The sequence below is a fragment of the Neomonachus schauinslandi genome, chromosome 10, assembly GCF_002201575.2.
Source record: "Neomonachus schauinslandi chromosome 10, ASM220157v2, whole genome shotgun sequence".
NCBI lineage: Eukaryota > Metazoa > Chordata > Mammalia > Carnivora > Phocidae > Neomonachus > Neomonachus schauinslandi.
Window position 1 is genome coordinate 109283925 of NC_058412.1, and position 21392 is coordinate 109305316.

The 21392-nt window shown below is 39.2% G+C and overlaps 1 protein-coding gene and 1 pseudogene across 1 annotated transcript in view; one reads left to right on the top strand and one right to left on the bottom strand.

Moving 5' to 3' along the window:
- PTPRA (protein tyrosine phosphatase receptor type A) overlaps positions 1–21392 on the bottom strand; it is a 157711-nt gene that overhangs the window by 118101 nt on the left and 18218 nt on the right. The gene's annotated exons all lie outside the window — the stretch shown is intronic.
- Positions 2–547, top strand: LOC110579479 (annotated as a pseudogene).

The following is a 21392-nucleotide window of genomic DNA, read 5'->3' on the forward strand; positions in this document are numbered from 1 at the left end:
AATGGCTCACTATTCACTTGACCCAGAATACCCTAACAAAATTATGCAATCAAGAAGTTCAAATCTTCGTGTTCACTTTAAGAACACACAGGCCATCAAGAGTATGCATATCTGAAAAGCCACCGAGTATCTGAAGAATGTCACTTTGTAAAAAAAGCAAAGTGTGTCATTCCATCGCTACTGTGGTGGAGGTGGTAGGTGTGCCTAGGCCAAAGAGTGGGGCTGCACACAGGGTCCGTGGCCCAAAAAGAGTGCTGAATTTTTACTGCACATGCTTAAAAACGCAGACAGTAATGCTGAACTTAAGGGTTCAGATGTTGATCCTCTGATCATGGAGCACATCCAAGTGAACAAAGCCCCCAAGATGCAGCGTAGAACTTACAGAGCTCATAGTCAGATTAACCCATACATGACTCTCCCTGCCACACTGAGATGCTCCTTACCAGAAAAAGAGCAGGCTGTTCCTAAGCCAGATGAGGAGGTTGCACAGAAGGAAAAGATATCCCAGAAGAAACTAAAGAAACAAAAACTTAAGGTCCAGGAGTAAGTTCTGCATAAAATAAATGCAAATACAATTAAAAACAAAAACAAAACCCAAAAAACATCATGCTCAGTGAAAGAATCAAGACAAAAGTATACATACTATAAACAATGTAGAAAAGACCAATGTAGGGGCTTCTGAGTGGCTCAGTCCAACTCCTGGTTTCAGCTCAGGTCATGATCTCAAGGTCATGAGATCGAACCCCTGTGTCAGGTTCTGCATTCAGCATGGGGTCTGCTTGAGATTCTCCCTGCCTCCCTCTACCTCTGCCCTCCCCCCACTCACACGCTCTCTGTCTTAAAAAAAAAAAAAAAAAGACAAATGTAATCTGTAGTGACAGAGAGCAGATCCCAATTGCCAGGGGCCCAACAAGGGGATGGAGAGGAATAACTAGGAAGGACACAAGGGAACTTTTTGGGGTTAAAGAAATGATTATACTTCAATCAAGTTGATTTTTAAAAGACTATTCATATTGTCTTTTAAAATGTATATAATGTATATTATAATGTATATCGTATCTAACATACATAATATACATATACTATCATATATAATATACATATCATGTATATTATAATGTATATCATTAATATTTGATATCCTGAAGACACGCCTGCAATACAATCTTGCCGAGCAGTCATTCATAACAAACCCAACATACAATGCAAAAGATGAGATAAAACAGAAGCTAACAGCTAATTAATAGCTATTTAAAGTCTATGTATTGAATGTTATACACCATATTAATAAAGAAGCAAAACACATGATCATCTCAATGCAGAAAAAGCATTTAAAGTCAGACACCCCTTCATCACAAAAATACTCACAATGCTCACAGTGCACACTGTCCACTATGCATTTTTTGTTTGTCATCTCACAAATCCACAAATTTACCCACTTTTCCACAGATTCACCATGCATTACATATGTTAGCACTTTCTGGAATGACCTCATGTACAGATCAGCAAGCATCATCTTCCTTTTTCTGGATATATCTTACTGTTGATTCATTAACACTGAACTAATAGCCAACAGCACTTTATGACTGAACAAAGCTTATCTAATGTGAGTGTGTATCACATGCACAGATGGATGCATATATAAGTATACATACATGTTTGCATATGCTCTATTCACTTACAGGGCCTAGGGGCAGCCATAACCCAGTAGAACAATCATACCTAGCATCTAGACCTGGTTTCTAAATACATCCTCCAATAAAAGGAACCATTTCAATCCTTGGTGAAATGACTGATTTCAGAGCTGGGGCAGGAAAAGTACAGGAAGAGACTGGAACATCTTGTACCACAAAGTCAGGAAGGGAAGTGATCAAAGAATGACAGAACATGTCAAAAGGATATAGGAGCCAGCTTGAAGCCAGAGGCACCCACTAGCCAAATCTGGGACAAATTCAGCATCAAAGTAACATGATATTAATACATAATAACTCAATGAATAAAATAGAAATGCATAAATACATATGAATTTAAGTTAATACATAAACGGGGAAAAGAGGCTTTTCCTTATAATGATATGTCAATTGACAAATGTGAAAGAAATGATAAAATTAGAAAAATCATCATTTGGCAACCATTGGAGTAATAATCCCGCCAAGAAATACCAATGACGCGGGCGCCTGGGTGGCTCAGTTGGTTAAACGACTGCCTTCAGCTCAGGTCATGATCCTGGAGTCCCGGGATCGGGTCCCATGTCGGGCTCCCTGCTCAGCAGGGAGTCTGCTTCTCTCTCTGACCCTCCCCCCTCTCATGCTCTCTATCTCATTCTCTCTCTCAAATAAATAAATAAAATCTTTAAAAAAAAAAAAAAGAAAAGAAATACTAATGACGCTAAAACTAGTGGGGGAAAGCTTCATAGGGAATGAGGTATTCACATGGTCTCAAAGTGCTTCCTCCTCACAAAGTATTTACTGGCTACAAAGGAAAAAATAGGTAAATTTATAGTAGAGAAAACCACCAGACCCTATCTTAATCAAGTGATCACGATTAACATAAGAAATGAGACACACAGAAACAGTGTACCTCCTGACAAAACCAAGTAAGAATACAGCACCATTTATGTGGTATTCCTGACAAAATGCACATTCTGAATCTAACACCATGAAGAAACATCAGGCCCAAACTGAGACATAATCTTCAAAATAATTAGCCTATGCTCTTCAAAAATATCAAGATGATCAAGTCAAAGACAGGACAACAAAATTTCATGTGTGATTCTGAACTGGATCCTCTGCTTTACAGATTATTATTGGGACAATTGGTAAAACTTGAATGGGATCTGAGGATTAGCTGGTACTACTGTATCACTGTTAAGCTCCGGATTTTAATGGATGTATTGTGGCTACATGGGAGAATGTCCCCATTTGTAGGAAATACACACTGAAGTATTCAAAGCTGATGGAGCATCAAGTGAGCAACTTACTCTCAAATGGCTCAGGGAGGGAAAAGGCTCTTTGTACTATTACTGCAACTTCTCTGTAAACTTAAAATTATTTCAAAATAAAGGACAAAATGCAATATTAACAACAAAAAAGCACATACCAATGTCTCAGGATTATAAAACATAATTCTTCGTCAGTAAAATTTCTGGATAGAAAAGTACCCCATTACCCTCACTTTTTTTTTTTTAAGATATTATTTATTTGACAGAGCACACAAGCAGGGGGAGTGGCAGGCAGAGGGTGAAGCAGGCTCCCTGCAGAGCAGGGGGAGCCCAATGTAGGACTCGATCCGAGGACCCCGGGATCATGACCCAAGCCAAAGGCAGTCACCCAACCAACTGAGCCATCCAGGCACCCCTACCCTCCCTTACTTTTACTAGCTTTTCTAATAATATATCTCATTTTCTTTTTTTTTTAAGATTTTATTTATTTATTTGACAGAGAGAGACACAGCGAGAAACACAAGCAGGGGAAGGCGGAGAAGGAGGCTTCCCGTGGAGCAGGGAACCCGATGTGGGGCTCGAGCCCAGGACCCTGGGATCATGACCTGAGCTGAAGGCAAATGCTTAAAGACTGAGCCACCCAGGCACCCCTATATCTCATTTTCATAGCACTTCCAAATAGAAATTTCCGTGATGATGGAAATGTTCTACATATATACTGGCCAACACACTAGCACCCAGGGCTGAGAACTATCATATTGGAAGTACAGAACTAGAGAACAGTAGTAAAAGCCATAAAAGATTAAAGAACTTCTTCATTTCAAAAGTAGTTTTAGGGCGCCTGGGTGGCTCAGTCGTTAAGCGTCTGCCTTCGGCTCAGGTCATGATCCCAGAGTCCTGGGATCGAGTCTCACATCGGGCTCCCTGCTCTGCGGGAAGCCTGCTTCTCCCTCTCCCACTCCCCCTGCTTGTGTTCCTGCTCTCGCTGTGTCTCTCTCTGTCAAATAAATAAATAAAATCTTTAAAAAAATTAAAAAAATAAAAAATAGTTTTAATACTAATTAAATTTTAAAACTAAGTTACTTTTTCTGTACTTGTTGATAGACTAATGACCTATATTTTTCAAAAATCCCGTTTCCTAATTTCTTAATCAAGTCTGAGTATCTATTAGAAGTAACTGCCTACTTGGGGCACCTGGATGGCTCAGTCGGTTAAACATCCAATTCTTGATTTAGGCTCAGGTCATGATCTCAGGGTTGTGAGACAGAGCCCCATGTCAGGCCCTGTGCTGGGCTTGGAGCCTGCTGAAGATTCTCTCTCTCCGGGGCACCTGGGTGGCTCAGCGGGTTGAGCGTCTGCCTTCAGCCCAGGTCATGATCTTGGGTCCTGGGATGGAGCCCTGAGTCAGGCTCTCTGCTCAGTGGGGAGTCTGCTTCTCCCTCTCCTTCTGTGTGCTGTTTCTCTCTCTCAAATAAATAAAATAAAATCTTAAAAAAAAAAATTCTCTCTCCCTCTTTCTCTGCCCCCCCCCAAAAGAAGTAATCACCTATCTTTAAGAGCAGTTTTTGTTTTTCTTTAAACTGACTTTCCTTTTAGTATACCATTCCTACTGATTCATACTCATATCTTGTCTACTTCTTGAAGTATGCCTTCTTAAAATCTAGGGACATGAACATGTCTACCCAGTATTCCCAATTATGGCTCTCACAGATCACAAAGTCATTTTCTCCCAAACTTCTTGTGATTTACACCTTACTTTTACTCCCTCTCATATTCCTCTTTCCCCCAGTTGTAACTGCTACACTGTATATTAAGTGGTATTACAACTTTATTTTCTGCCATTCTCAAGGTAATTAAGTTTCCTCTTGATCAGCTTATTTCAATACAATTGCATTATTTCTTTTCCACATGAAATAATACTTACTACTTAGCTAATCATTCCAGTATTTTAAACCAAGGTCTAAAAGCCAAAATCTAGTTTAATGACATCACCTTCATGGACTATAGGAAAAGAACAACAGCATGCTTCATGTGCATCAAATTCTACAACTCCTGATTTGAAAACAAATGCAAAGTAAAATTCTTATCCCTTGTGAATCACCTTGGTAACCAAATGCCTTGAGCGAATGCAGCAGCATTACCCACCTACGAGGTTCTGTTATTGTTCATGACTGACTTAATTCAGAACTAGAAAAAAAACGGTCTTGTATTCAACAGGTCCATGAAGTTAATACCTATGCCAAACATCTTTAGAAACATTTAACAAATCCAGGAAAATCAAGAATTCTACCAAAGACAGAATTTTAAGAGTTGATTTAAAAGAATCCCTCCACCCCTCTTGCTTCTACCTTTTTAAAAAGATTTATTTACTTAACATGCGCGTGTGTGGGGGAGGGAGGGTGGACAGAGGGAGAGCGAGAATCCCAAGCTGACTCCACACTGAGCATGGAGCTCGTTGCAATGTTTGATCCCATGACCAGGAGACCATGACCCAAACTGAAATCAAGAGTAGGACACCCAAACAACTGAGTCATCCAGGTGCCCCTTCCCTCTGGCTTCTATTAATAACTATTTAAAACAAAAATAAAATTAAAAAGCAATTCAAAATCCCTAACTTCAAAATTATTTAGAAGATGCTTAATAGAAAAACTTCCATCTTAAAATCAAACCGGGATTTCCAAGTCAACATGGCATCAAGGCAAGCAGTGCCCATTATGTTGGCCTAGTAAAACACCCAAGAATATACAAAAGCCAGGACTGGCCAGGTGGGGGAACCTGACAGGGCCTAACCTCCATGCTGTCTTCTAAACCAGAGCAACATGTATAGCATAGCAGAGGCAGGAAAGAGAAAGAATTCACCCTCTTTTCTCTACCTCTGTTAGGAAAATAGAAAATTTAGGGACCAGAAAGCCAAACAACAATTCAAAAATTTTATAAGAAAAATTTTTTTGGCTTTTTAAATACTGATAAATGTAGTATCTACTTGCTGCAAAAAACTCAAGCAATGCAGCACCTTGAGGGCTCAGCTGGTAGAGCATGTGACTCTCAATTTCAGGGTCATGAGTTCAAGCCTCACACTGAGTAGAGAGCTTACTTAAAAAAATTAAAATAGGGGTGCCTGGGTGGCTCAGTCAGTTAAGCATCTGCCTTCAGCTCAGGTCATGATCCCAGAGGCCTGAGATCATGTCCCACATTGGGCTCCCTGCTCAGTGGGAACCCTGCTTCTCCCTTTCCCTCTGCCTACCACTCCCCCTGCTTGTGTGTGCTGTCAAATAAATAAAATCTTAAAAATATTAAAAAAAAAAAAAAAGGAAAAATTAAAAAATGGGCAGCCTAAAAAAAATCTCAAGCAATACCAAAGTGTATGAAGTATAAAGTGAAAGTCTCCCATGGTTTCCTTTGCCTTTTGTGGTTCAGTACTGGATCAACACTTGATATAGTTACCAACATTAGGTTTTATTTGGTAAACTTTTTGCGCCCTTTGCCCATTTTTCTAATAGTGTTCTGGTCTGTTTCTTATACACAGATATTCTTCCATACTAGGATGACATTAACCTTTTCCTGACATATGCTTCCAAATACATTTCCCCAATTTGCAGTTTTTTTTTTTTTTTAAGAGATTTTATTTGAGAGAGAGAGTGAGAGCACAAGCGAGGGGGAGGGGGAGAGGGAGAGGGAGAGGAAGAAGCAGACTCCTCGCTGAGCAGGGAGCCTGATGGGATGCGGGGCTGGATCCCTGGCCCCTGGGATCATGACCTGAGCCGAAGGCAGACGCTAAACCCACTGAGCCACCCAGGCGCCCTTCAGTTTATCTTTTAGTTTTGTTTATATTATCTCTTTATGCAATCAAATTTTATGCTATCTTTTCCTTCTTGATTCTGGCCTTGATGTAATGCTTTATGCTAAATGGAGAGAGCAAACCATCTGTTTTAGTAAGGGCTGCAAGCTAAGAATGATTTTACACTTTTTCATGGTTGAAAAAAATAAAAAGATTATTTCATGACGTGAAAATTATGTGAAATTCAAACTCCAGTGTCCATAAATAACATCAAACACAGCTGCACTCACTCATTTACATGTTGCCTATGGGCAGCATCAACCCTACACTGGCAGAATTGAGTGGTTACTTGTATACGTGGTGTTCACAGAGCTTTGCACTGCTGCTCAGTGCACCACAAATCACAGTGAGGAAGCTATAACCCAACAGCGTTCTGACTGGCACATATGCATATTGGCATACTGAATTGTGATAGTTTACTTCTTTGTATTACCAGTGCATGGCCATCATGTCAAAACAAGAAAAGTGTATGATGTCTTGATTTAAAGCATAGTGGAGAGTGTGGGTTACTTTGTTATAAAGTCACATGAGAAAGCTTTGTGTTTATTATGCAATGACACTGTAGCTGTGCTAGAAGAATTCAATATATATCAAGATTAGCACACTAAGTAGTCATCCAATATTCCCAATTCACAGGAATGCCATGGTCTTAAAAATCCAAGAGGCTGCTCTATTAGCCAAGCAAAGAAAGTAATTTGCCAGTGATGAGATGGTTAAACCATGCTCAGCTCTAGGCACTGAAGAAATAGATTCAGAGAAAATAAACTTAAGACTACTAGTTTTTCAGCAAGACCAGTTGCTCCAAAAGTTGAGGACAAAGGGAGTAAGATTAATAATCTATTTAAAAAGGCAAATTAGTTCATGTAGATTCCCTGTTTCTCAATGAGTTGACAGATGTTACCAATACTGCTCAGTTGTTTACTCAAAGAGTCAATACCAAATTTAAACTGAATGAATAGGGGCACCTGTCTGGCTCAGTTGGTGGATCATGCGATTCTTGATCTCATGGCTGTGAGTTCAAGCCCCACAATGAGTGTAGAGATTACTTAAAAAATTAAAAAAGGAAAATCTTTAAAAACAATAAAGTGAATGAAAAATTAGCTTCCACGAATAGTCTGTTGAACAACTATAGGTCAGAAGTTGAGAAAATACTAATTCAGTACAACTTGGAAGTGGAATCTGCTAAAATGTGTTCTGATGATGGTAAAAATATGTGTGGAGTAGATTAAAGCTTAGTTGGATAATTTACAACGTTTGTTAAGATATAAGACAGTTTATTCATTATATTTTTCACCAGCAGGTACTCTGGAAAATATTTAAATTTATCATGTGTTATTAAACAAACTGTGGATGGTGTATTTCACTCGCTGTCATGGACTTAACTATTGCCAGAAATAAAAGCTGAATAACCTGACTTGCCTGACCACAGAGCAATTTGGTGCTTCGCTGTAGTAAAATTTTGTGATTTTTAATCTTTTAAGCTCAGGGCTGAGAATGAAATTTTTCAGAATGGTAAGACCTCTTGCAGATACTATTATCAAATAATGAATGGCTCTGAAACTTAGCTTTTGCTGCAGATTTATAAGATTTAATAAATTCAATCTAAAATTACCAGGGCGGGGGGCACCTGGCTGGCTCAGTTGGAATAGCGTGTGACTCCTGATCTTGGGAATGTGGGTTCCAGCCCCAGGCTGGGTGTGGAGGTTACTTAAAAATAAAACCTGGGCGCCTGGGTGGCTCAGTTGGTTAAGCAACTGCCTTCGGCTCAGGTCATGATCCTGGAGTCCCTGGATCGAGTCCCACATCGGGCTCCCTGCTTGGCAGGGAGTCTGCTTCTCCCTCTGACCTTCCCCCCTCTCATGTGCTCTCTCTCATTCTCTCTCTCTCAAATAAATAAATAAAATCTTTAAAAAAAATAAAATAAAATAAAAATAAAACCTAACAATTTTTTTTAAAAAAATGCACAACAGCATTTATATGTGAAACTTAAACTTCAATTAAGTCATTCAGACAAAAACTAATATTTGAATCATAAGCAATGTCAAAAGTTGCTTTATACACTTCCCATACTCTCAAATTTAAAATAAGAAGTGAGATCTCCATTCCTAAACAAATTTGCAGTGTATATATTTTCTTGGCTCAAAACTATAGTTTTTTAGGATTTCAATATAAGTGCAAAGAAAATTTCCATATTTCAAAGTCTATTTAACAGTGAAATTATGGAGCTTCCAACTAACCTTCAAATAGAAGTAACTAATCTATGTAATGACATGCTAAAAGGCAAATATTAAAAGAAAAATCTAATATAATTCTATAAACGCTTCCCAAGTGATTAATGTGCTCAATTAAAATCATATGCTTGGGGGATGATACCAATATATGGCTAGGGTGCGTGGGTGGTTCAGTCAATTAAGCATCCAACTTAAGGCTTAGGCTCGGGTCACGATCTCAGGGTCATGTGATCGAGCCCTGTGTGGGGCTCCCTGCTGGAGAGGGGCGTCTGCTTGATAGTCTCTCTCTCCCTCTGTCCTCCCTACTTGCATGCTCTCTCTCTCTAAAATAAATAAAACTTAAATATTTGGCATACATTTGTGTGAAGACATTTTCAAAGATGAAACATATAAAATCATATATATATCATTTATAATCAATTTTGATAATAGGAAACACTAACTCTGAACCCCAATTAAGCAAACTGTACCACCCTAAAAAAGAATTCCACTTTTTTCATTTATAAACCTATTATTACAAAAAGTTGTACTTAATAATTACTATATTTTAATTTCATCAATAAGAATTTGTGGGGGTGCCTAGGTGGCTCAGTTGGTTAAGTGTCTGCCTTCAGCTCAGGTCATGACCCCAGAGTCCTGGGACAGAGGCCAGCATAAGACTCCCTCCTCAATAGGGAGTCTGCTTCTGCCTCTTCCTCTGCACCCCCATGCGTGGCATGAAACAAATAAATAAAATCTTAAAAAAAAAAAAAAAAAAGATGGGATGCCTGGCTGGCTCGGGCGGTTAAGCATCTGCCTTCAGCTCAGGTCATGATCCCAGGGTCCTGGGATTGAGCCCCTGATCGGGCTCACTGCTCAGTGAGGAGGCTGTTTCTCCCTCTGCCCTCCCCCCACATCCCGCTTGTGTGGTCGCTCACTCTCTCTCTCTCTGACAAATAAATAAAATCTTTTAAAAAAATTTTTTTAATTAAAAAAAATTTGGGACACTTGGGTGGCTCAGTCGGTTAAGCATCTGCCTTCGGCTCAGGTCATGATCCCAGTGTCCTGGGATCAAGTCCCACATCAGGCTCTTTGCTCAGCATGGAGCCTGATTCTCCCTCTGCCCCTCTTCCCGCTCGTGCACACGCTCTCTCTCTGACAAATAAATAAAATCTTAAAAAAAAAAAAAAAAAGATTTTAAGTAATCTCTACACCCAACGTGGGACTCAAACTCAGAACCCCAAGATCAAGAGTCACATGCTCTACCAACTGAGACAGCCAGGCACTTCCTTTAATACCTTTAACTCTGTGATATATTTTACTATCCACAGAGTCAACTGTTACATACCTTCCCCACTTCTGTGGCTCTCCAATTATTGTTCTTTTTCAAAAATTTTCAAAATTTTCTCAAATATTGAATTTACTCTTCCAAATGAACTGCGCTGTGCAATCTGTCAAGCTTTCAAAAAGGTGTACCCCACTGGGCTTACAAAACATGCATTAAATCCGTAGAATAATTTGAGGAACACCCCTACTAAACCTCTATACAGTATGTCTATAATATTTAAGTCTTTCACATTCAGAAACACAGCATAAATACTGAATTTAAGGCTCTATAATTTTCTTTCTATTACTCTTGCATATTTCCTTTTTTTTAAATAAGATTTACCCACTTATTTTAGAGCGAGAGAAAGCACGAGCAGGGAGAGGGGCAGAGAGAGAGAGAGACAAATAGACTCCCCCATGCGCAGGGAGCCCAACACGGGGCTTGATCCCACATCCCTCAGACCATGACCTGAGACGAAAACCAGAGTTCAAACCAGGAGTCTGAAGCTCCACCAACTGAGCCACTCAGGCGCCCCTTGTACGTTTAAGTTAATTTGTGCTATTTCATATCATTTTTTTAAATTTAAAATTCTGCTAGTGTAGCACTTAACACAATGTATAAAGAATTAAGTTTTATAATAGGTCATCTTCACTTATTCACCCTTCTCCACCTACACCCCTCCAAAACAGGAAGCCCTCCAGGGAAAAAGATGTGTCTCATTCACCTTTGAAATCCCAGCACCTACTTAGCATGTAACAATCCAACAATCAATGTTTCTCGAATCAGCAAATACCTTGCTAAATTATGTAAACCCAATACTAAATCTTTACAAGGGATCTAAAAACAGGTGGTTTATTCATTTGCAATAGGGAAGAGATTCCTAAATCCTCCACCATTCTTGTTAACCTAAAAAATAATACATGTGTCAAAAATACCTTCCTTCTTTTAAGCCCTTCATAAATGAATTCAGTGCAAACCTTTTCTGGATTTATTATTCAACCTTATTCCTTATGTATAAATGGAACAGTCAGCATTTGCTGAATGCTCCCTATGAATTAGGCATGTGACATAGTTTAGCTCATTTACTCCTCATGACAACCCTATGATGTTATTATCCCCCATTTTGCAGATAAGGAAACTAAGGCACAGAGAGATTAAGTAACTTGTCCCGTGTTACATATCTAATAAACAGTAAAGCTGGATTTGAACCAAGGCAGTCAGCTTCAGAATCCACAAAATATTTTAATTAATTTTTTTTAAGAGAGAGTGAGTGCACACACACGTGTGCATGACAGTTGGGGGGGGGCAGAGAGAGAGGGGGAGAGAGAGAATCTCAAGCAGACTCCTTGCTCAGAGTGGAGCCTGACAGGGGCCTTGATCTCACAACCCTGAGATCATTACCTGAGCCAAAATCAAGAGTTGGATGCTTAACCGACTAAGCCATCCAGGTGCCCTTCAAAATGACTTTTAAAGAGTCATTATTTCATATTTTCATTTCATCAGCAGATAGACTTTGATGGGCCAGATGAAAACCTTCATTATGTTAAATAAAGTTCAGCTCTACAACTCCTAATATTTTGAATTTATAAAGTTCAAAACAAAAAAATCCTCAAATTAGGAACGTTTTAAAGTATTCTAAAAATGACTAAACATTAATAATTCTGTAATTTATAATCCTTCTGGTTAAATTAGACATAGAAATCTTTAGGTAAATCACTGCAGTTTTGTTTAGCAACTTGTTAATATTTAACTGAGTCACTTAAAGCTATTCAACAAAATTCCCACTCCCTTTGAGATGACCTGGAATCATTTGGCACCAACCTTCTCAAAATGTATTATTAAAGAATCTAATGCTTTTAAAAGAAAATATCAGACCAGTGTGAGCAGCTGCCAAGAATGAGTTTCCTGCCTGGTTTCCATGACTGCATCAATCTGAAACCAGCATAAGAGAAAAGACGTATCCTTGGAAACCAACTCTTTGCTTCCCTCAATTGAGAAAGGGAGTAGGAAAATGAGATAAAATGCTTCAGAATAATTTAACTTGCGTTTAATGTGCCCATTGCACATGATAATCATGGGCAAAAGTCCTGTCCCAATCAAACTTACAAGAAAGTTACGTGATGCCCAGTGGAAAACCCCAAAATGATTTTACAGACTATCTTATGATCCATATACAATATCTGATTTCAATCTTTGAAAGAAAATCACAACAGAAGCTGTACCAGTAAGTTTCATGAATATCTACTTGTGACAATATTTAGTACCCCCTCAATATCCTTACTATACAACTGCATGCCACCATCTGAATTCTCTGTACACACATCCTGTAGTGTCCTTTGTTTTAGGCATTGCAAATTGTGAAATTTCAAAATGGAAGATTTTTCCAAATCCAGGAACAGACTGAATATACTTATGAAAATACCTATACTTCATAACATAAATCCATTCATTTCAACTACACTTCTACGGCAAGAACTTCCTATGAAGTGCAAATGAGCTTTAATGAAATACATTAAGCACAGCTTGCCAGGTTTTCTTAAACCAGGGCCCTCCTTCCTTGAAGCTATAAATATACTTCCTGTCATCAATAGCAATGGCTGGAGCAACCCCTATGTTCAAAAGAACTAAAAATACATTATTGTACATATCCTCTCTTCTGCTACCCACCCACCATTCCAAGAGGAACTGACAGAGGGAAATGCAGAGCTGTGTAAAGTTCAGCTGAGAGCAGTGCAGAGATTGTAATTTTCCTTAAAAAAAAGGGGGGGGGAGGGAATACCTTCAATTGAATGATGTCTAGAGAGGTATCAGCTATTACAGGGTTGGAGTAAATTTTAAAATTTTTGGAGGAGCTATTCCTGATCACAGGTTATATTTTGTATTTCATTAACTGTTATCTGGGGACTAGTCTCATTTAATTAAACCATGTCAGGGGCATCTGGTTGGCTCAGCCATGGAGCATGCAACTTTCGATCTTAGGGTCGTGGGTTTGAGCCCCACGCTGGTGTAGAGATTATTTAAAAATAAAAATTTAAAAACCATGTTAACAGAAATTCATGCATGAGAATGATGCAAAGTGAGAACTGTCTATATATAAAAATGGCTCATGGAACCAGATGGGGGTGCTCAGCTAGCACTCTCAGTGGGGTTGGGGCCAATGAGATGGCCCTCATAGTCAGGGGATTGTTACCTAAGGGAGATGGAGCACAAAAGGACAGAAAGCCACACTGTCAATGTCAGAGAAAGGAGGAACAAATTAAAAAAGGGGAAAGACTAGAAAAAAATGCTGTGGTGTTAAAATGGAATCAGTGAAGGGAACACAGTGAAATCATGGCTTTCAACATTCTTGGGCAGATATGGATGCTTGTATATGTTTATATGCATATGTACATATATGTATAAAAATATTACAAATCTTCCAACCACAAGCACAACTCTGTGTTTCACTTCCCGCCTAAAAAGGAACATACCCCTAACAACTTCCCACCACTGTAGTAATAAAGGCTCTTACCCATGCTTTCCTCTTGGCTCCTTCTGCCTCCCGACAGACCCTGGTGCTTCCCCCATGTGACGGACCCTGCATAGGATGGTGTGCCTCCTGCTTCTGGGAACTACAAGTAAACTTCCTTCAATGGCACTGACCTCTTCATGGCACCACTCAGTCATACTTATAAATTAAATGCTGTTATTTAATTTATATTATTTAAAAATAATATCCTACGTCTGACTTCTAATACATCCTCGGGGCAGCTGGGTGGCTCAATCAGTTAAGCATTTGCCTTCAGTTCAGGTCATGATCTCGGGGTCCTGGGATCGAGCCCCATAATGGGCTCCCTGTTCAGGAGGGAGTCTGCTTTTCTCTCTTCCCACCACTCATGCTCTCTCTCTCTCACACGTTCTCTCTCCCAAATAAATCTTAAAAAAACAAATAAATAAATACATCCTCTAACAAAAGAAACCAGAGTTCCTTCATGAAATGGTTGATTCTAGGACTGGGCATGGAAAACCTGTGCCAAAAAGTAAGAAAAGTAAGTGATCTGGGGCCTGGGTGGCTCAGTTGGTTAAGCACCTGCCTTTGGCTTGGGTCATGATCCCAGGGTCCTGGGATAGAGCCCCGCATGGTGGGCTCCCTGCTCAGCAGGGGACCTGCTTCTCCTTCTCCTCCCAGCTCCTGCTCTATCTCTGTTGCTCTCTCTCTGTCTCTCTCAAATAAATAAATAAAATTTTTTTAAAAAGTAAGCGATCAAAGAATGATGGGGACATGAAGAAAAGGCATAGGAGCCAGCTTGAAAGAGTTCCCACTGACCAAATCAGAGATAATCTGAGCATCAAAACAAATGAAAAATTAGTAAAACAGGAATCCAGGAGTCCATGCTGATTATGTTTAAATGATTTTTTTTTAGAAAACAGGGAGGGGCGCCTGGGTGGCTCAGTTGGTTAAGCCGCCGCCTTCAGCTCAGGTCATGGTCCCAGGGTCCTGGGATCGAGCCCCGCATCGGGCTCCTTGCTCTGTGGGGAGCCTGCTTCTCCCTCTCCCTCTGCCTGCCGCTCCCCCTGCTTGTGATCTCTCTCTCCCTATCTCTCTCTCTGTGTCAAATAAATAAATAAAATCTTTAAAAAAAAAACCAAAAAAAACAGGGAGAGAAAGCTTTTCTTTACAGTGAAATGCCAAATTATGAATGCTGGAAGGAATGATGAAATTTTTTAAATTCACCATCTGGCAACCCCTTAGTAATAACTGATTCAGGCACAAATCATCAATGGATGCAAAAACAAGTAGGTGAAAATTTGATGAGAAATGGGCTATTTATATAGCCTCAGAGTATCATGCCACAAAATGCGTATTATTTACTTATTAATTAGAGTAAATACTTTTGAACTAACTTACAGTATACAAACCTGTCATCTTAACCAAGTGATAAAATTTCACATAACCAGTAATAGGACAAGGTGCCATGTGCCTCCTGATACAATGTAGTGAAATGAACACAACATCAGGGCTGTGGTGTTCCCGCCAAAAATGCATAACCTAAATCTACTGATGAGGAAATATCAGACTAACCCAAACTGAGGAACATTTTTACAAAGTAACGGGCCTATTCTTCAAAACTGTCAAAATAACTAAAACAAGACTGAGGAACTATTCAAAATTGAAGGAGACTAAAGAGGCATGACAAGTAAAGACATGGCTGTGAATGGTCTCTGAATCTGAGTTACAAGGAGAAAGGGAAGAGGTTTTTCTGCTTTTGTTTTTGGAGGGAGGAGTTTTTTCTTTTTCTTTTTTCTTTTTTTGCTGTAAAGAACATAATTGGGAGATCAGCGAAATGTAAGTGGTGTTGTGTCTGTGAATCAGACAGCAGTATTATATCAATATTTATTTCGTGATTTTAATGGGTATGCTGTGGTTATACAGGAGAATATCCTTGTTTTTAGGAAATACACACTGATTTAGAGGTAAGAGAGCATTATGTCTGCAACTTATTTCTCAAATGATTCAGAAAAACTATATAAACAGGGGCATCTGGGTGGCTCAGCTGGTTGGGTGGCCGACTCTTGATTTTGGCTCAAATCATGACCTCAGGGTTCTGCAATCAAGCTCTGTGATGGTCTCCTCACTCAGTGGGGAGTCTGCTCAAGGATTTTTCTCTCTCTCCCTCTGCCCCTCCCCCACCCTCGCTCACTTGCGCACACATGCACACTCAAATAAATCTTTAAAAAAGAAAAAAAGAAAAACTGTATAAACAGAAGGATAAAGTGACAAAGATAAAGCAACTGTGGCCAAACTTAACATTAACAATGTGGAATCTGGGGGCATGTGGGCGGCGCAGTCAGTTAAGCGGAAGCCTTCGGCTCAGGTCATGATCCCAGGGTCCTGGATCCAGCCCCACATCGGCCTCTCTGCTCAGCGGGGAGCCTGCTTCTCCCTCTCCCACTCCCCCTGCTTGTGTTCCCTCTCTCACTGTAGTCTTTGTCAAATAAATAAATAAAATTAAAAAAAAAAAAAACAACAATGTGGAATCTGGGGGAAGGATATACTAGGCCAAACAGCAAATAAATATTAACAATTTCCAAAGGACTGAAATCATAAAGTCCTATCTTTAACCACAGTACAATTAATCTATAAAACCATTACAAAAAGATAACTAGAAAAACCTCATGTTTGAAAGCTAAAAGGCAAACTTATAAATAACCCATAGATCAAAGAAGGAAACCACAAAGAAGTTAGAAAAGTCTGAACTGTATTTAAAAAAAAAAAATCCTACCAAATCCATACCAAAATATTAGTAATCTGATGCAATCAACACATAAAAAAGGTAATACAGTACATACTGGGACCCAATTGTGTTTAATGTTAAGAATTAATTAGTGAAAGGTAGTTGCCAGGGGATAGGGGAGGGAGAATGGGAAGTTATTGTTTAAACAGTTCAGAGTTTCAGTTGTGGATGATGAAAAAGTTCTGAAGATGGATGATGGTGACAGTAGCACAACAATGTGAATATGCACGTTAAAATGGGGGCTCCTGGGTGGTTCAGTCGGTTAAGTGTCTGTCTTTGGCTCAGGTCATGATCCCAAGGGAAGCCTGCTTCTCCCTCTCCCTGCAACTCCCCCTGCTTGTGCTCGCTCTGTCAAATTTTTAAAACTTTAAAAATAGTAATAAAATAAATAGTTAAAATGGGGACGCCTGGCTGGTTTAGTCGGTAGAGCATCCGACTCTTGATTTCTGGGTCATGAGTTCAAGGCCCCGTTGAGTAAATAAATTTCTTAAAAAAAAAAAAAGTTAAAATGGTAAATTTTGTTATGTATATTTTACAATAAAAATTAGATAAACAGGGGTGCCTGGGTGGCTCAGATGGTTAAGCATCTGTCTGGCTCAGGTCGTGATCCCGAGGTCCTAGAATTGAGCCCTACATCAGGCTGCTTCTCCCTCTCCTTCTGCTGCTCCCCCTGCTTGTGCTCTCTCACTCTGTCAAATAAATAAAATCTAAAAGAAAAAAAAAAAGCAAAAATTAGATAAAACAATGAGCTTAAAAGAAAAAAATAAGTGTTTACTCCTAAAAAACTGATTAAGGTAACTCATATTGACAATTAAAAGAAAAATCATATGAATATCAATAAATGCAGAAAAAGCATGGGATATAATCCAACAACCATTCATAAAAAACTCTTTGCAGAAAAGGAATGGAACTTCCTTAATCTGATATATGTATGGTATCTAGAGCCAAACCACCCTAAGAATCACAGGGTTGGATTCAACAGACTACCAGATTAGATAACACTGCATGGAATATAAAACCTTGCACCCTTCTTTTAAAAGTCTATCACAATTATTTGAAATGTAAAAGACAAAAAAAGAAATCTTCTCTATGCTAATATTGTTCTGATGTCAAGAACAATGACCTCAACAGAAAAACAGGTCTTCCAAGCTACTATTAGAAAAAATGGCTTAAGATCAACAACTTCAAAATCAAAATCATAATTTGGGGCAGGAAGTTAATATGCAACGATTTCTTTAAATAGCAGAATTCTGTTTTCTAGAGTTACCTTTTCCAAAAGAGTTGTCCTTTTAGACTCACCAGCAAACTGTGCTGTTTGAAATTAAGCATTTCACAATTAAGATGTAATATCATAACTGTACTTACTAACAATAACTGGGTACTTCATCTTTAACATTTCTGCAGACTAAACTCATTCAAATCATCCTCTCTTCAACTGTAGAGAAGTTTGGGGTCTGGTCTATCCATTCATTTGTAGGTGGGTACAGTTGACCTCTTTCTGGTAACCACCTCAGTCAGGCCCACAGTTGCTCCATGTCAAGACAGAGTCACCACCTATTCAAGGTAGTGTTGTCTTTTTTTTTTTAATTGAAGTTTTTTTTTTAAGATTTTTTTTTTTTAGTTTATTTGCTTGAGAGTGAGAGAGAGCAAGAGAGAGGGCACAGAGGGAGAGGGAGAAGCAGACTCCCTGTTGAGCAGAGAGCCCGATGTGGGGCTTGATCCCAGGACTCTGAGATCATGACTTGAGCCGAAGTGAGATGCTTAACCGACTGAGCCACCCAGGCACCCCGGCAGTGTTGTCTTTAGAGTCCTTCATTTTCAAAGTAGGTTGAATTTTTTTTTTTTTTTAAAGATTTTATTTATTTGAGACAGAGAGAATGAGAGACAGAGAGCATGAGAGGGAGGAGGGTGTGAGGGAGAAGCAGACTCCCTGCCGAGCAGCGAGCCTGATTCAGGACTCGATCCCGGGACTCCAGGATCATGACCTGAGCCGAAGGCAGTCGCTTAACCAACTGAGCCACCCAGGCGCCCCAAAGTAGGTTGAATTTGCCATTAATAAGCAATTGTAGTCATAATTTCAAAGTTTCTTTTTCTAATTCAATAAAAGTCAATAATGAGAAATGATGCACAGAAAACTGCCTTTCATTTGGGCATTACTGCCTTTCATTTGCGCATTTGTGGACTCTGGTTAGAATGAGCAAAGCTACAGCAAGACCTATAACAAAATCACTACTGGGACACCTGGGTGTTGAGGGTCTGCCTTCAGCTTGGGTCATGATCCCAGGGTCCTGGGATTGAGTCCCATATCAGGCTCCTTGCTCAGCGGGGAGCCTGCTTCTCCCTCTCCCTCTGCCTGCCACTCCCCCTGCTTGTGCTCTCTGTGTCAAATATATAAATAAAATCTTAAATAAAAAGGCAAACAGAGAACAAAATATTCTGTTAAAAAAAAAATCACTACCGTAGGGTTTCTTGAATTTGAGAGATATAAATCCCTTTCAAAAGGAAAACAAGTCTTTTTTTTTTTTTTTTTTAAGATTTTATCTATTTATTTGAGAGAGAGAGGGAGAGCACAGAGGGAGAAGCAGACTTTCCACTGAGCAGACAGCCCGGTGCGGGGCTCGATCTGAGGACCCTCAGATCATGACATGAGCAGAAGGCAGATACTTAACCAACTGAGCCCCCCAGGTGCCCTGGAAAACAAAATTCTTTTTTTTTTTTTTAAGATTTTATTTATCTGACAGAGACACAGCAAGAGAGGGAACACAAGCAGGGGGAGTGGGAGAGGGAGAAGCAGGCTTCCCGCCAGGCAGAGAGCCCGATGCAGGGCTCGATCCCAGGTTCCCGGGACCATGACCTGAGCTGAGGGCAGACGCTTAATGACTGAGCCACCCAGGCACCCCGGAAAACAAAATTCTTAACACACCTCCAATGCAAGTTAAAATTTTAAATTAATGAACATAAACATAAAGCTAAGATACATAGCTTTGTATTTGAAACAAATTTACAAATTTAATATAAAAAATATAAAACTAATGAAATTCAAATTAATCATTAATAGATAACAATAGATTTAACTCTGAAATTAAATCACCATTCACAACATGGATATGGTGTAACAGGTTTTTTTTTTTTTTTAGCTTGGCATGCCTAAACATGCCATATGCTATCAATTCCATCACTTTCTCATTCAAACAACTGCAATGAAGTTGCCCTATGTGCCCAGCACAACTTGTCCTTCCACTGGTCCCACAAACTACTTACTTACAAATTAAGAAGTATATAACCAATGATCCTAAAAATACAAACATAAGCACTGAGATTGTGTGGCAATACTCAGATACAAGATAGGTAATCATTATATACTTATATTTCAGATTACTGAAATTTAAAAAACTTTCTCTCCAAAATATATCCAAGGACCCCCATTTGAGATACTGCAATACAGTATGACTGCAGAGGTATTACTGGAAACATCCTCCACCATATCACGCAATGCCCCTTTTAAGAGGAAAATACCACAAACCTTAGTGCCAGGAAAGTCTGTTTTTCACTACTGATGATGGTTTATAGCATGTAAGCCCAGTGAATCTCTTGGAACTTCTTTGGCTTGGCTACTTTAACTTGAGAGCTCAATACACAGTCTTCTTTAAATGACTGCTCAGGGGACACCTAGGTGGTTCAGTTGGTTAAGCAGTTGACTCTTGATTTGAGCTCGGGTCATGATCCCAGAGTCCTGGGATCGAGCCCCACATCGGGCTCCCTGCTCAGTGGGAAGCCTGCTTCTCCCTCTCCCACTCCCCCTGCCTGTGTTCCCTCTCTCACTGTCAAATAAATAAATAAAATCTAAAAAAAAAAAAGAAGAAGGTGGTATCCTTTCCACCAGCCATCCACTACCCCAGCCCCCAGAGGTAATTATTATTATTATTATTATTATTACCAGTTTCTCTGGTATTCTTCTAGAGAGCTTCTATACACACACACACAGTTTTTTTTCTATTTCAGCAAATTACTTCAAATTCTCCTCAGAATGAGCTAGACCATAAGTACTTCCTTCCCTGGCCATAATATTTTAGAAATTACAGTGTTTTAAAATTAAGTAATTTAGAGATAGAAGGATCTTAAACCGTCAAGTTCCTTATCACTTTACAGATGAAGAAACTGTGACCCAGAGAGACTTACGTAAAGAGAGATGGCTAATTAGTATTGCCAGAAATAGAGCTGAAGTCTGCCACTTCCAAGTCCCTCTTCATCCAAGGGTACTCATATTCCTTCACATTTTCCATAATCATCAGGTGTTTAATCTCTCTTAACCATATGAAAGTGGAAGCAGGAAGTTCCCCTTGCAATGGATCTTTTCTCAGGGGGACAAAACATTGTTTATTTGTAAGTTGTTTAGTCACCATCTGTACAAACACAGATTTGTCCACATCAAATCCAACAATACAGATACATCATTGCTAATATTCTTGGTAATTTCCAAGAAACAAAGCTGAAATTTAGTGTAGACACACAGCCCTACAAATCATTAAAAGAAAAAAATATTATATTCTTGACCTCCGTATTTTGGTTTTAATCAATACCTGTTGCCTAGCACTTTCTCCCTCTCCCTCTGATCCTCCCTCCTGCTCATGCCCTCACTGGCTCTCTCTCTCTCAAATGATAAATTAAAAAAAAAAAAAAAAACTTTAAAAAATTTTTAAAAAGAAATAAGACATGCTCATCAATAAATAATTGTCCTCAATAAACTACCAGGAAATTAGACATGAAAACAAGTAATTAAAATACACTGTGATCAATAGTA